At 38.3% G+C, this 14,722-nt stretch overlaps 1 long non-coding RNA gene across 2 annotated transcripts in view; it reads left to right on the forward strand.

Moving 5' to 3' along the window:
• The window catches only part of LOC309652820, a 369,034-nt gene that overhangs the window by 11,219 nt on the left and 343,093 nt on the right, over window positions 1–14,722 (forward strand). The window contains exon 2 of one of the 2 annotated variants that reach the window (XR_014258894.1): window positions 7,522–7,826. The exons of the other annotated variant lie outside the window; for it this stretch is intronic. This is a non-coding gene — a long non-coding RNA (uncharacterized lncRNA). Of the gene's footprint in view, window positions 1–7,521; window positions 7,827–14,722 lie in introns of those variants that run through there. 2 annotated transcript variants of the gene reach the window in all.

The raw sequence follows: 14,722 nt of genomic DNA on the forward strand, positions 1-14,722 counted from the left end.
TATTTTGTGACAGAGACCACATTCACATAATTTTTATTACAGTATATTGTTAAAATTGTTCTATTTTGTTATTAGTTATTATTGTAACTCTTACTGTGCCTAATTTATAAATTAAACTTTACAATATGTATGTATGTACGTATAGGAAAAAATATATATAGGGTTTGGTACTATCCTTAGTTTCAGGCATCCACTAGGTGTCTTTCTTGGAATGTATCCTCTGTGATTAAGGAGGGACTACTGTAGTTTGGCTCCGAGAGACCAAAAAGGCTTAGCTAAAAGAAATGGGATCCTTAAATTCCAAAGAGTTGAATGCACCACCTTTTGGCACACCTGCTTATTTTATGTCTAAGAACTATGGTCCCGGAAGCTATAAATATCTACAAAACTGGCAGAATCTTACTAAAAAAATCCTAGAATTACAATGGCCATTATGGGGAATGTTCCAACTAGATAAGATCGTTCAGTTAAGAGGGTTAATAAAAAGCAAAGGTTCCCAAATCAAACAAACAGAATGGGATACCTATTTTAATTGGTATGTAGAAGCTTCCAAAAGGCTTCTAGATTCCAAAATAGCTTCAGTGAAAATTTTGTTGTAAAAGGCTAATGGAAAATCAAAGACACAAAAGGTATCTAAAACAACACCAAGGCCTCCCGAATTACACCCTCCTAGGGGTCCATCATCAAAATGCTGTCCTAGAGATTGATATCTATTGTAATCAACTGGGATACTGGAAAAGAGATCGTCCTCAAAGGTCCTATGCAAATTCTTCAACATCAGCTTGAATGCCCCCGTATCTACCTTCTAAGGAGGGGCCCTATATGGGCCCCTCCAGAGTTGATGAGACTCTGAGGGATTTTTCTAGTAAACTGCTACTTTATTCCCTTAAGCAGCCAAGGGGAAGCTAAAGTTAAAATCAATCAAAAACTTTACCAAATTCTGGTAGATACCAGAGCTTACACTCTCTACTTTAAACCCCACTCAGAGCCTGCAGATGGGATCCTGGGAAAACTGGCAGAAGCTGGCTAAGGGTAATAATTCTTGCTAGAGTTGGCTCTCCCAGATCTCTGTCTGTTGTATCCTGTAGAGAAAGGAAAATAAAATACCGTTTGCACCCTCTTTGGGGGCACCTCTTTAGTCCAAGGAATTGTTCAGTACTGCCAGAAATATTTACTGTTTTTCCCGGATGAAACCTGACAAGATATTTGAAAGGATTTTTTTTTTTTTTTTAAGTAGCTCTGCGGTCAGAAGTTGGCCAAATTGAAGCTGATATTCAAAGCCTATTGGGAACTTTTTTAAAGACCTTCTCCCCAAAGCTAAAATGAAAACTATACAACCAGAGGGAAAGAAAAACCTTCTGAAGCCTTTGTGGAAGGATTTACTAAAACATTCCAAAGACAAATATTTCTAAATCCAGAACATAGAAATATTTTGGTTTTCATCTTAGTTGGGAATCTTCTCCCTGATACAGAAAAGCAAATTGAAGATAATGTGGTTGGATGAGTGGAACAACCTATGATGCCATTTAAGTTGCAACCTAATTTCTTGAGAAATTAAAAGCAACTGTCCTTATCTTACAGATCTTTGCAAAACCAGAAATGTAGCTCCAGAAAAAATGCAAAGTCCACCTATCCTTTTTACCTATCCCAAAACCTCCCCTACTTATCTCAGAAAGCTTGTAAGTATTGTAAATATTCTGGTCTTGAAAGAACAAAAGTCCTTCTTGGAGGAACTTGCATTCTTTCCCTGAGCCTTTGAGAAGTAAATGTTTTACCTAGTCTTTCTCTGGGAACTCTTATCTAGACCATCGCCAATTCCTGAGAATGAAAGAAAAAAGTAGGGGGAAGGCTTTTAAAAAATACAAACTGCTATAAAAGCTCTCTTCCCCCAAATCTGGTCCACAGCTTCTATAAGGTTACTTGTTAAAGACAAATACAAATCTTCAGTGTCTTCTCCACAAATATTATTAGAAGAAGCTTTAGCCATAGCCATTGGAGCAGGTATACTTATTTCAACTGTTCTTTTATAAGCTAGTGAGTTTTATATTATCATATCTGTCTCATGGTTAAAATTTTAGGGCAAGAACTATAAAGTCTCAACTATAAAGTTTGCATCTGTATGTTTATGTGTGTCTCTCTATATATGTTGTAGATGTGTGGTACTTTTTTTTTTACCTCCAGATGGTATTGCCAAAATTAATTTGTAAAAGAGTTCTGTTTAATTGGCTTAAAGAAAATGAATGCCTATATGAATTAAGTATTTATAAAATTCTCAAAAAATATAATAGAAACTAACCCAAATGCTTTTCAGGTTCGTGTGATCTAGGAAAATATTTGGTATTAAAGCTAATTTAAATCTGTTGGTTTAATTAAAATAGACATGTCTTTAGAGTTATCAACATTGAATATAATGCAGACATACAACTTTTATTCTACCTAGGTTTATTAGTCAAATAAGTTCATGTTATCTCTGTTATAAAACTTGTCAGTAAGAAACATAACTTGGTATGATGAAGTAATCTAAGCATAATTGTTGAAAACAAGTGAATTAAATAGATGTAAGTGAGGTAAGAGTTTTTAGGTGAACTTTTTAGCAATAATTATATTTTACAGTATATATACTTAAGCAGTTTCCCCAAATCTTTTTGGTAACCTGAAACCTTAAAGTTTTGCTAAGTTAAATTAAATGATAGTCATTAAATATCTAGATAATTTCCAAATAAGATGAAATACTGAAACACTAATTACTGAATGTAGGTTTATCCACTTTTGGTTTTGTTTTACAGAGCAGCTAAAGATATTTGGGTTTATTAGTAAACATGTTTTGTGCCACACTGAAAAAAAATCACTATGAAAAAGCATATGTTTCTAGAAAATATAAAATGTTTATAAATTTGCCACAAAATGCTAATGTATAAAATAGTTCACAATTGTTTATTTATTTATTTTCACTAGAAATTAAAGTTTTTAAGGGTTGAAAGTTATATGTAATTAAAACTACTAGAAATAATAAGGGAAAGTTTCCGTATGCAAGGAAAGTAGGATGTATGTTTTCAGTAAAAGAAGGTATGAGGAATGGAAATGCATTTTTGTTGAGGGAAAGGAAAGTAGTTTTGTCCTAAGGCTGGTTATTTCAGAATGGAAAAGAGGGAAAACATAGGACAAAATCTGAAAGTAAAAAAAGAAAGTTGTAAAAAGTTTATGGGAAAAGAATCTTGGGAAATAATTTTATGCATGGTCAAGCTGGCTAAGATTAAAATGAATTTATTTGAGTGAAAAATGAGTTTTAATATCAAAAGTAGCTGGTGCAATATTAGAATTTGGTTTTCTCTCTGTTAAAAGGACAAAGATTTTGTGCACTATTGATCTGCTCTTGTAAGAGATTGCAAATGGTTTTTCTTTATCTTTTAAGTAACTTGCCTAGAAGACAAAGATTTTGTGTCTTATCAAAATAATTTCCTATTTCACATTGTCTTTATCAAGTCTCTGATTACTTAAGAAAATTGAGTCTTCTCTATTAAAAGAGCTAAGATATTTTGTTTGTTTGTTTGTTTACAAGTATTTAACTTTCTGTATTTGCCTGTGAAGTCTAATTGTCACTATGGCTAAATAGATAATTAAGTATTGTTTCAGTGACCTATGATCCTATTTGACCAAATGTTTTTAAAGCCTTTTGATATTTTTGAAAACTGCCCCCCCACCACCAAAAAAAAAATCAAATTCTAAATGAAGTCTTTTTGACCTGGAAGTAACTTTGAGATTTTTCCAGAAGCCCCTGGAAAATCACAAAAGAATTACTCTCCTTAGAAAAAGAGAGATGTTAAACTTATTAGGCATATTTGATATGCTAAATTACATGGGAAGCATTGTCAAATAAGTAGTACTAAGCCTTCTTTATGTTGTATTTGTATAGATATATGTGTTCCAGAAATTGTATGAAATTCCTGGGAATTTGAAGTGTCCTGGTATGTTATCAGTAATAATTCCAGTTATTATCTTAAAATGTTGTATGTCACAGAAATAACCAAATTTCCTCATCAATTCCATTGTAATTAATTCTAATCAGATCTTTAACAATGAGCATTTTTTAAGTCTTTTTACAGACAGTTACTGTTTTACTCTGATACTTTTGTAAAAATGTTCCTGCAAAGTACTTCCATCTTCAAGGAGATTCACGGAAAGAACTTTGACAAGTACAGGTTTCTGATAACTTTAAGATCATAAAGCTGAACTCAGTGAGAATTTCCAGAGCTAATGGAAAAATTGGATTCAAGCAGAACAAGTATTAATTACATGGGTCTGAATGAACTGAGGAGGATGATTATAATTTTTAATGACTTTTTGGTTGAAACATTGCTGGTTCCTTAATGTTTTGTTTTTCCATATTTAAGGAAACCTTTCCTCTTAAGCTAGCTATGACATGCAGCAATTTGGTAAAGTATACCTTTGTAAGCAAAGATGAAACATGTACTTTTTCTCCCTACCCAATCCCTCCATAATTTAGAAACTCTTGAGTATTCTTTTCATGGCAATATAGTTAGTTATTTGAATAAGTTCAATAAGGATCTGTTTGTTCTCCTTGTAACAGAACACAATTAGAAACATTGGCTATATTACAATACCAAGGCTTTGACAGGAAAGTCATATTTGGGAGAGACATGCATAGACTCAGATATGACCAGACAGCTTTAAGGTACTAAGGTTGACTTCATGGAGCCAATAAAGCCTCTCAGAAACATCGACCTGGTACTTTGCTTACTGGATTCCCGGCAGCCTTACCAGGTAAGTAAGGAAGGTCACTTCCTGGCAGGCTCAGAAAGCTCAGGATATTTTGGGGATCTGAAGAAGAGAGGAATTTACACAACTATAGGCAAAATCTTGGCTAGGCTTCCTGTCCTCAGAGGCTTTTAAGAGTTCAAGCTGAGATTTCTTATGAAAAGTTCCAGCAAAGCTGTCTTAAAAAGAACTTATATGGTCAATCACTATTCTTGCTGCACTTATGTAAATAACAAAGCCAGTTTTAATGCAAACAAATTAGTTTTACTGTGATTATCTTGGTAAAAATAATGGGGGTGATTGTAGAGAGAAAAATTATGTTTGCACCTTTGTAGATACTAGATTTTAGTCCTGTTAACTGTCTTTGAAGTTTTGTTATATACCTGTAAACTGGACTGGATCCTCAATTCTTTTAGTTTCCTCAAATATCTGGCTATAACTCTCCAAACTAACGTTTCCAATTTTCTGCCACCCTTCTGATTTGGAATCACTAAGAATAAAGGCTGCTGTTAAATTTTCTTGGAAGGGACTATACCAGGTCTTCCTCATTTATCCAGATGGCAGCCAAACTTCAGGGACTTGAACCTTGGGTACACATCTCACAGCTAAAGAAGGCTGCACCTGACAACTGGTCCTGTGTAGACACTGGAGACTCCCAATCAGAGGAAGAGAAGTAGCTAACATTGATGGAGACTGCCAAGATGCCAGATCAAGACTTCATACTTTAGCTAAACATGAAACTCTCTCTCCTTCTCTTTCTTTCCTTTACTCTTCCAGGCCATTGCTAATAGAGTTAACCTTTCAGACGGCTGGATTTGTCATCAAAAATGCCTGTCTGTGATGCCAGAGACCCCCTGGTCCTCCCTGTGACCAATTTCTCTTCTATTCCCAATTGACATCCCCCCCACCACCGCCACCAGGAGTCACTTAGAGTCTGACTTTCATGGCCAGAACATCCTGTGCCTTCTTTGACTTTTCTTCAATTATAACTGTACTTGCCCAATTAGACACAAATACCTGTGTAAATCATAGTACATATGCACCCCCACGCTCTTATGATTATCTAAATCAGATCTTCCCCCAATCATGAAAAGCTCTCACCAGCAGCACTCATCTTTGCAAGGAATTTAGAACAACTTTTCATTTCAGGCTCGGAGGTTTACTTTCCAATTGTGCTGAAAACCTAACTGACCCCTGGCTTGAATGGACAAATGCAACAATCCATTAACAATACCACCTTGGTGGGAATGGTTTGTGCCCTGACAGGATTTATCTTTGTCTGTGGTGTTTGTCATTCTCCTTGAGCCTATGAATGCCTAGATGGGTGGTGCATAACTGAGCAATCAATGCCCCTTAGGTTATCTAACTGTGCCCCTAGCTGTCCACAATCAAACTGAGACACCTCATTGGTCAACTCCCCTGAATTTACATCGTCCAGTTAGAAAAGACCTCCCAGGAGGTGTTCATGATTCAGGATTCACTTCCTTTGGCAGGTCCCTACTTCCCTGGTTAGGAGTGAATACAAGTAAGGCTATGATCAGGAACCTCTCCTTAACTCTCGAAAATACTACAGAATCTACTGCAAAAGCCATAGCTGCCCAACAAAAATCCTTACACTCTCTGATCAAGATTGCTCTTGATAAAAAGATAACCCTTGATTATCTTTTAGCTGAGCAAGGAGTTGTTTGTGCTGTGGCCAGCACCATTTGCTGCACCTGGATTAGCACTTCTACAGTTGAAACTCAGCTGTATAAGATCACTGAATATGCCACTGGCTTAAGAAAGTAACTCCTTCAACGGGTTGTTTCTTTGATGTAGTTGATTTTGATTGGTTTGGGTCTTGGGGACCATGAATCCAAAGTGCACTCCAGACTTTGGGAATTATCCTGCTTACCACAGCCATAGTAGTCTCCCTGGTGTGCTGTGTTCTCTCAAAAGCTTTAAATGCATGGTTGCAGCTGCTCACCACCAAGCAAATGTTCTAAGACTGGAATGTCAGGAAAGAACAAAGAGAACGACCAGCTAAAAAATTGTGAACCTGAAGTCATGACCTTTGAATGCCACAGAGGTTCAGCAAAAAAAGTAATGACCTGTGAATACTACACAGAGGATCAGCAAAAACTGTGGGAACTTCAGAGTGGTAGCTGGAAGTGCCACTAATGCCTTAAATTTTGATCACATCTCCCAGTTAAGCTGAGAGTCTGATCAGAAGGGGGGAATTGTTAAAAAAGAGACAATAGGCCCCAAATGGAGTCACTTGTGCTAAGCCCACATCACCAAACTGAGACTTAATACCTAACCTAATTGCAGTTTCAGCCTCTCCCAGGAATGTAATTCCAGTCAGTCAGGAATTGTCTGGTCAGCCGTAGTGAGGTAATCCACCTGATAGACCCCTGCTGTCCCCCAAAGGAAGGTGACCTTGCTTGAAACAATCCACTCGTTTTTAGTAATTTCCTTGTCCCTCCGCCTTCTGCTTGTAAAAGTCTTCTATTTTGTACTGCTCTTCAGAGCTCCTTTCTATTTGCTAGATGGGATGCTGCCCAATTCATGAATTGTTGAATAAAGCCAATAAGATCTTTAAAGCTTACTCAGTTGAGGGACTTCCCTGGTGGTCCAGTGGTAAAGAATCCACCTTGCAATGCAGAGGACGTGGGTTCGATCCCTGGTCAGGGAACTAAGATCCCACGTGCCGAGGGGCAACTAAGCCCGCACGCCACAACTACTGAGCTCGCGTGCCTCAACTAGAGCCCACGTGCTGCAAACTACAGAGCCCACGTGCCCTGGAGCCTGTGCACCACAACTAGAGAAGAGAACACCCACATGCCACAACTAGAGAGAAGCCCACGCACCACAACGAAGAGCCTGTGTGCTGCAACAAAGGATCCTGCATGCCTCAACAAAGATCCTGCGTGCCGCAACTAAGACCTGACACAGCCATAAATAAATAATAAATAAATCTTTAAAAAACAACTTAGTTGAATTTTGTTACTTAACAGGTATATTGTACATTCTCTTTTGTCACCTTTTAAAAAACTTACTACATTTTACAGGGTTTTCCATGTTGGTAGTTACAGTTGTGTGTGTTTTTTTTTTAATTATTTAATTTAATTTAATTTATTTATTTATGGCTGTGCTGGGTCTTCATTTCTGTGCGAGGGTTTTCTCTAGTTGCGGCAAGTGGGGGCCACTCTTCATCGCGGTGCGCGGGCCTCTCACTATCGCGGCCTCTCTTGTTGCGGAGCACAGGCTCCAGACGCGCAGGCTCAGTAATTGTGGCTCACGGGCCTAGCTGCTCTGCGGCATGTGGGATCTTCCCAGACCAGGGCTCGAACCCGTGTCCCCTGCATTGGCAGGCAGATTCTCAACCACTGCGCCACCAGGGAAGCCCTCCATGTTGGTAAATATAAATCATTTCAATCCTATTGTATAGAGATTCCATGTTCTATTTAACCAAACCCTATTGTTGGGTGTCTGAGGAATCTCAGTCTGAGTTTTTCATTATTACACATGATGCACATTGAATATCCATACAAGTTGAGTGGGGATTGAATAGCTCAATCAGTATAAAGCACTTCACAGAGTACTTGGCAAATAGTAAGCTCTTTATAAATGTTAGTGTTATTTTTATATTGTCAAATTGCCCCATATAAAGGTGAACTAATTTACATTCCTGATAGCAGGGTGAGAGGGCTTAGTTTCCCTAAATCCTTGCCAGTTCTTTCAACTTTTGCCTTTTGTATTTCTTCCTCTGTGAATGGCCTGTTCATGTTCTTTGATGGTTCTCCTGTTAGATTCCTCATGCGTTAACATTTTTAATGGGTTTCTGTACTGGGGCTATTAAGCCTTTGTAATATGAATAACAGGTACTTTTTCTTCTAGTTTTTTTGTTTGATGTTGTTTGCTTTAACCACACAGATGTGTTAAAGTTTAATACAGTTAAATCTGTTCATCTTTTCCTTTAGGATTTTGGTCTTTGCTGTCTTCTTCTTCTTCTTCTTCTTTATTTTTTTGGGCCACGCTGTGAAGCTCGTGGGATCTTAATTCCCCGACCAGGGATTGAACCTGTGCCCCCTGCAGTGGAAGCGCAGAGTCCAAACCATTGGACCTCCAGGGAATTCCCTTGCTGTCTTCCTTTAGAAAGTCTTTTGCCACAGCATAGGTTTGAAGTTCAATGGGGGTGAAACCTCTCCTACCTTAGGTTAGGTCCACCAGCTTTCCTCTGAGGCTTCATTCTTCTGGGGTGTGGTGTTCCAAATTCTACCATGGAATTCACAACATTAGAATACTTTCAAACGTACATGGGAATACTTTTATTAACTTTGAATGATACAAGGTATATTAAGAATGAGTGTTTTCTACCTTCTTCCCACCCAGAAAACACTTCTGCCTTTCCATATTTTCTGCCTTGCTTTGCTTGCTTCTCTTTTTTTTGGCTGCACTGCGCGGCTTGTGGGATCTTAGTTCCCTGACCAGGGATTGAACCTGGGCCCTCGGCCATGAAAGCGTGGAGTCCTAACCACTGGACCACCAGGGAATTCCCTACCTTGCTTTGTTTTCTAGGGAGAGTTCTGTCTTTATCAGAGCTGTTCTTTTGGGGATCAAACCAAAGAGAAACTGAATTGCATATACATTTATTTGGAGTTAGTGGGATATACTTATGTGGTTTGCTATCACTTCTGCATATAGTTAAATTATTGCTGGCTGTACGAGTGTAGGAATGACTTGTGGAAACATTTCTGAAGTGGCAAATCTAAAGCTTATTTAAGATTATTTATTACTTAAAAAACTCGACACATCGTAAAATCTTACAGCTTACGTATAAAAGAAATGAGAGAGGTTTTCCCAAATTTTATAACAATCCAGAAAATTTACATGACATTAACCAGTGGTGGTGAGTTGTGAAGCTGATAAAGACTTTTCAAACTCTCAGAAGAAAACCGAGTTGTTTTTCTATTCTCTCTATAGAAATTGTACTACAAAAGGTGTATTGGATGAAGAGGTGATCAAAAGTCATGCAACCAAAAAATATAGGAAAAAAGTATATATTTAAAGTGATGAAAGGGAAGAACCTACAACCAAGATTACTCTACCTGGCAAGGATCTCATTCAGATTCGATGGAGAAATCAAAAGCTTTACAGACAAGCAAAAGATAAGAGAATTCAGCACCACCAAACCAGCTCTACAACAAATGCTAAAGGAACTTCTCTAAGTGGGAAACACAAGAGAAGAAAAGGACCTACAAAAACAAACCCAAAACAATTAAGAAAATGGTAATAGGAAAATACCTATCAATAATTACCTTAAACGTGAATGGATTAAATGCTCCAACCAAAACACACAGGCTTGCTGAATGGATACAAAAGCAAGACCCATATATATGCTGTCTACAAGAGACCCACTTCAGACCTAGGGACACATACAGACTGAAAGTGAGGGGATGGAAAAAGATATTCCATGCAAATGGAAATCAAAGCTGGAGTAGCAATACTCATATCAGATAAAATAGACTTTAAAATAAAGAATGTTACAAGAGACAAGGAAGGACACTACATAATGTTCAAGGGATCAATCCAAGAAGAAGATATAACAATTATAAATATATATGCACCCAACATAGGAGCACCTCAATACATAAGGCAACTGCTAACAGCTATAAAAGAGGAAATCGACAGCAACACAATAATAGTGGGGGACATTAATACCTCATTTACACCAATGGACGGATCATCCAAACAGAAAATTAATATGGAAACGCAAGCTTTAAGTGACACAATAGACCAGATAGATTTAATTGATATTTATAGGACATTCCATCCAAAAACAGCAGATTACACTTTCTTCTCAAGTGCGCACGGAACATTCTCCAGGATAGATCACATCTTGGGTCACAAATCAAGCCTCAGTAAATTTAAGAAAATTGAAATCATATCAAGCATCTTTTCTGACCACAACGCTATGAGATGAGAAATCAATTACAGGGAAAAAAACGTAAAAAACACAAATACATGGAGGCTAAACAATACGTTACTAAATAACCAAGAGATCACTGAAGAAATCAAAGAGGAAATCAAAAAATACCTAGAGACAAATGACAATGAAAACACGACGATCCAAAACCTATGGGATGCAGCAAAAGCAGTGCTAAGAGGGAAGTTTATAGCTATACAAGCCTACCTCAAGAAACAAGAAAAATCTCAAATAAACAATCTAACCTTACACCTAAAGGAACTAGAGAAAGAAGAACAAACAAAACTCAAAGTTAGCAGAAGGAAAGAAATCATAAAGATCAGAGCAGAAATAAATGAAATAGAAGCAAAGAAAACAATAGCAAAGATCAATAAAACTAAAAGCTGGTTCTTTGAGAAGATAAACAAAATTGATAAACCATTAGCCAGAATGATCAACAAAAAGAGGGAGAGGACTCAAATCAATAAAATTAGAAAGGGAAAAGGAGAAGTTACAACAGACACCGCAGAAATACAAAGCATCCTAAGAGACTACTACAAGCAACTCTATGCCAATAAAATGGACAACCTGGAAGAAATGGACAAGTTCTTAGAAAGGTATAACCTTCCAAGATTGAACCAGGAAGAAATAGAAAATATGAACAGACCAATCACAAGTAATGAAATTGAAACTGTGATTAAAAATCTTCCAACAAACAAAAGTCCAGGACCAGATGGCTTCACAGGTGAATTCTATCAAAATTTAGAGAAGAGCTAACACCCATCCTTCTCAAACTCTTCCAAAAAATTGCAGAGGAAGGAACACTCCCAAACTCATTCTCTGAGGCCACCATCACCCTGATACCAAAACCAGACAAAGATACTACAAAAAAAGAAAATTACAGACCAATATGACTGATGAATATAGATAGATGCAAAATTCCTCAACAAAATACTAGCAAACAGAATCCAACAACACATTAAAAGGATCAGACACCATGACCAAGTGGGATTTATCCCAGGGATGCAAGGATTTTTCAATATATGCAAATCAATCCATCTGATACACCATATTAACAAATTGAAGAATAAAAATATGATCATCTCAATAGATGCAGAAAAAGCTTTTGACAAAATTCAACACCGATTTATGATAAAAACTCTCTGGAAAGTGGGCATCGAGAGAACTTACCTCAACATAATAAAGGCCATATACGACAAACCCACGGCAAACATCATTCTCAGTGGTGAAAAACTGAAAACATTTCCTCTAAGATCAGGAACAAGACAAGGATGTCCACTCTCACCACTATTATTCAACATAGTTTTGGAAGTCCTAGCCACAGTAATCAGAGAAGAAAAAGAAATAAAAGGAATACAAATTGGAAAAGAAGATGTAAAACTGTCACTCTTTGCAGATGACATGATACTATACCTAGAGAATCCTAAAGATGCCACCAGAAAACTACTAGAACTAATCAATGATTTTGGTAAAGTTGCAGGATACAAAATTAATGCACAGAAGAAATCTCTTGCATTCCTATACACTAATGATGAAAAATTTGAAAGAGAAATTAAGGAAACACTCCCATTTACCATTGCAACAAAAAGAATAAAATACCTAGGAATAAACCTACCTACGGAGACAAAAGAGCTGTATGCAGAAAACTGTAAGACACTGATGAAAGAAATTAAAGATGTTACCAACAGATGGAGGGATATACCATGTTCTTGGATTGGAAGAATCAATATTGTGAAAATGACTATACTACCCAAAGCAATCTACAGATTCAATGCAATCCCTATCAAATTACCAATGGCATTTTTTACGGAACTAGAACAAAAAATCTTAAAATTTGTATGGAGACACAAAAGACCCCGAATAGCCAAAGCAGTCTTGAGGGAAAAAAACGGAGCTAGAGGAAGCAGACCCCCTGACTTCAGACTATACTACAAAGCTATAACAATCAAGACAATATGGTACTGGCACAAAAACAGAAATATAGATCAATGGAACAGGATAGAAAGCCCAGAGATAAACCCACGCACCTATGGTCAACTAATGTATGACAGAGGAGGCAAGGATATACAGTGGAGAAAAGACAGTCTCTTCAATAAGTGATGCTGGGAAAACTGGACAGCTACATGTAAAAGAATGAAATCAGAACACTCTCTAACACCATCCACAAAAATAAACTCAAAATGGATTAGAGACCTAAATGTACGACCAGACACTATAAAACTCTTAGAGAAAAACATAGGAAGAACACTCTTTGACATAAATCACAGCAAGATCTTTTTTGATCCACCTCCTAGAGTAATGGAAATAAAAACAAAAGTAAACAAATGGGACCTAATGAAACTTAAAAGCTTTTGCAAAGCAAAGGAAACTACAAACAAGACGAAAAGACAACCCTCAGAATGGGAGAAAATATTTGCAAATGAAGCAACTGACAAAGGATTAATCTCCAAGATTTACAAGAAGCTCATGCAGCTCAATAACAAAAAAACAAACAACCCAATCCAAAAATGGGCAGAAGACCTAAATAGACATTTCTGCAAAGAAGACATACAGATGGCCAAGAAGCACATGCAAAGCTGCTCAACATCACTAATTATTAGAGAAATGCAAATCAAAACTACAATGAGGTATCACCTCACACCAGTTAGAATGGGTATCATCAGAAAATCTACAAACAACAAATGCTGGAGAGGGTGTGGAGAAAAGGGAACCCTCTTGCACTGTTGGTGGGAATGTAAATTGCTACAGCCAGTATGGAGAACAGTATGGAGGTTCCTTAAAAAACTAGAAATACAATTACCATATGACCCAGCAATCCCACTACTGGGCATATACCCAGAGAAAACCAGACACATGCACCCCAATGTTCATTGCAGCACTATTTACAATAGCCAGGTCATGGAAGCAACCTAAATGCCCATTGACAGAAGGATAAAGAAGATGTGGTGTATATACACAATGGAATATTACTCAACCATAAAAAGGAACGAAATTGGGTCATTTATAGAGATGTGGATGGATCTAGAGACTGTCATATAGAGTGAAGTAAGTCAGAAAGAGAAAAACAAATATCGTGTATTAACGCATTTATGGGAACCTAGAAAAATGGTACAGCGCAGTGGTGGGCTGCACAGGCTTCCGGAGGGGGTGGTGTGTGTGGATAGTGACCTGTGCTTGCACACAGGATTCTTGGTGCCTGCAGCAGGAGCGTTAGCGTTTCATGCCCGTCTCTGGGGTCCAAGCTGATAGCCACGGCTTGTGCCCATCTCTGTAGCTCGTTTAAGTGGTGCTCTGCCTTCTGTGGGCAGACAGGGAAGGAATCCCCTCTCCTCGCACACCCCGAAACAGTGGTCTCTTGCCTCTTAGGCAGGTCCGAGCTTTTTCCCGGACTCCCTCCCGGCTAGCTGTGGCGCACTAGCCCCCTTCAGGCTGTGTTCACGCAGCCAACCCCAGTCCTCTCCCTGGGATCTGACCTCCGATGCCCGAGCCTCAGCTCCCACCCCGCCCCCACGGGTGATCAGACACACCTCTCGGGCTGGTGAGTGGTGGTTGCCCTGGTCCTCTGTGCGGGAATCTCTCCGCTTTGCCCTCCGCACCCCTGTTGCTGCTCTCCTCCGTGGCTCCGAAGCTTCCCTCATGCCCACCCCCTGTCTCTGCCAGTGAAGGGGCTTCCTAGTGTGTGGAAACTTTTCCTCCTTCACAGCTCCCTCCCAGAGGTGCAGGTCCCGTCCCTATTCTTTTGTCTCTGTTTTTTCTTTTGCCCTACCCAGGTATATGTAGATTTATTTGCCTTTTGGGAAGTCTGAGGTCTTCTGCCAGCGTTCAATAGGTGTTCTGTAGGAGTTGTTCCACATGTAGATGTATTTTTGATGTAGTTGTGGGGAGGAAGATGATCTCCACATCTTACTCCTCCGCCATCTTGAAGGCCTCCCCCAGCAGCTTTATTTTGATATGCAACATAGTTGAGCCCCAAGCACA

This window comes from Balaenoptera physalus (genome assembly GCF_965194825.1).
Source record: "Balaenoptera physalus genome assembly, chromosome: X".
NCBI lineage: Eukaryota > Metazoa > Chordata > Mammalia > Artiodactyla > Balaenopteridae > Balaenoptera > Balaenoptera physalus.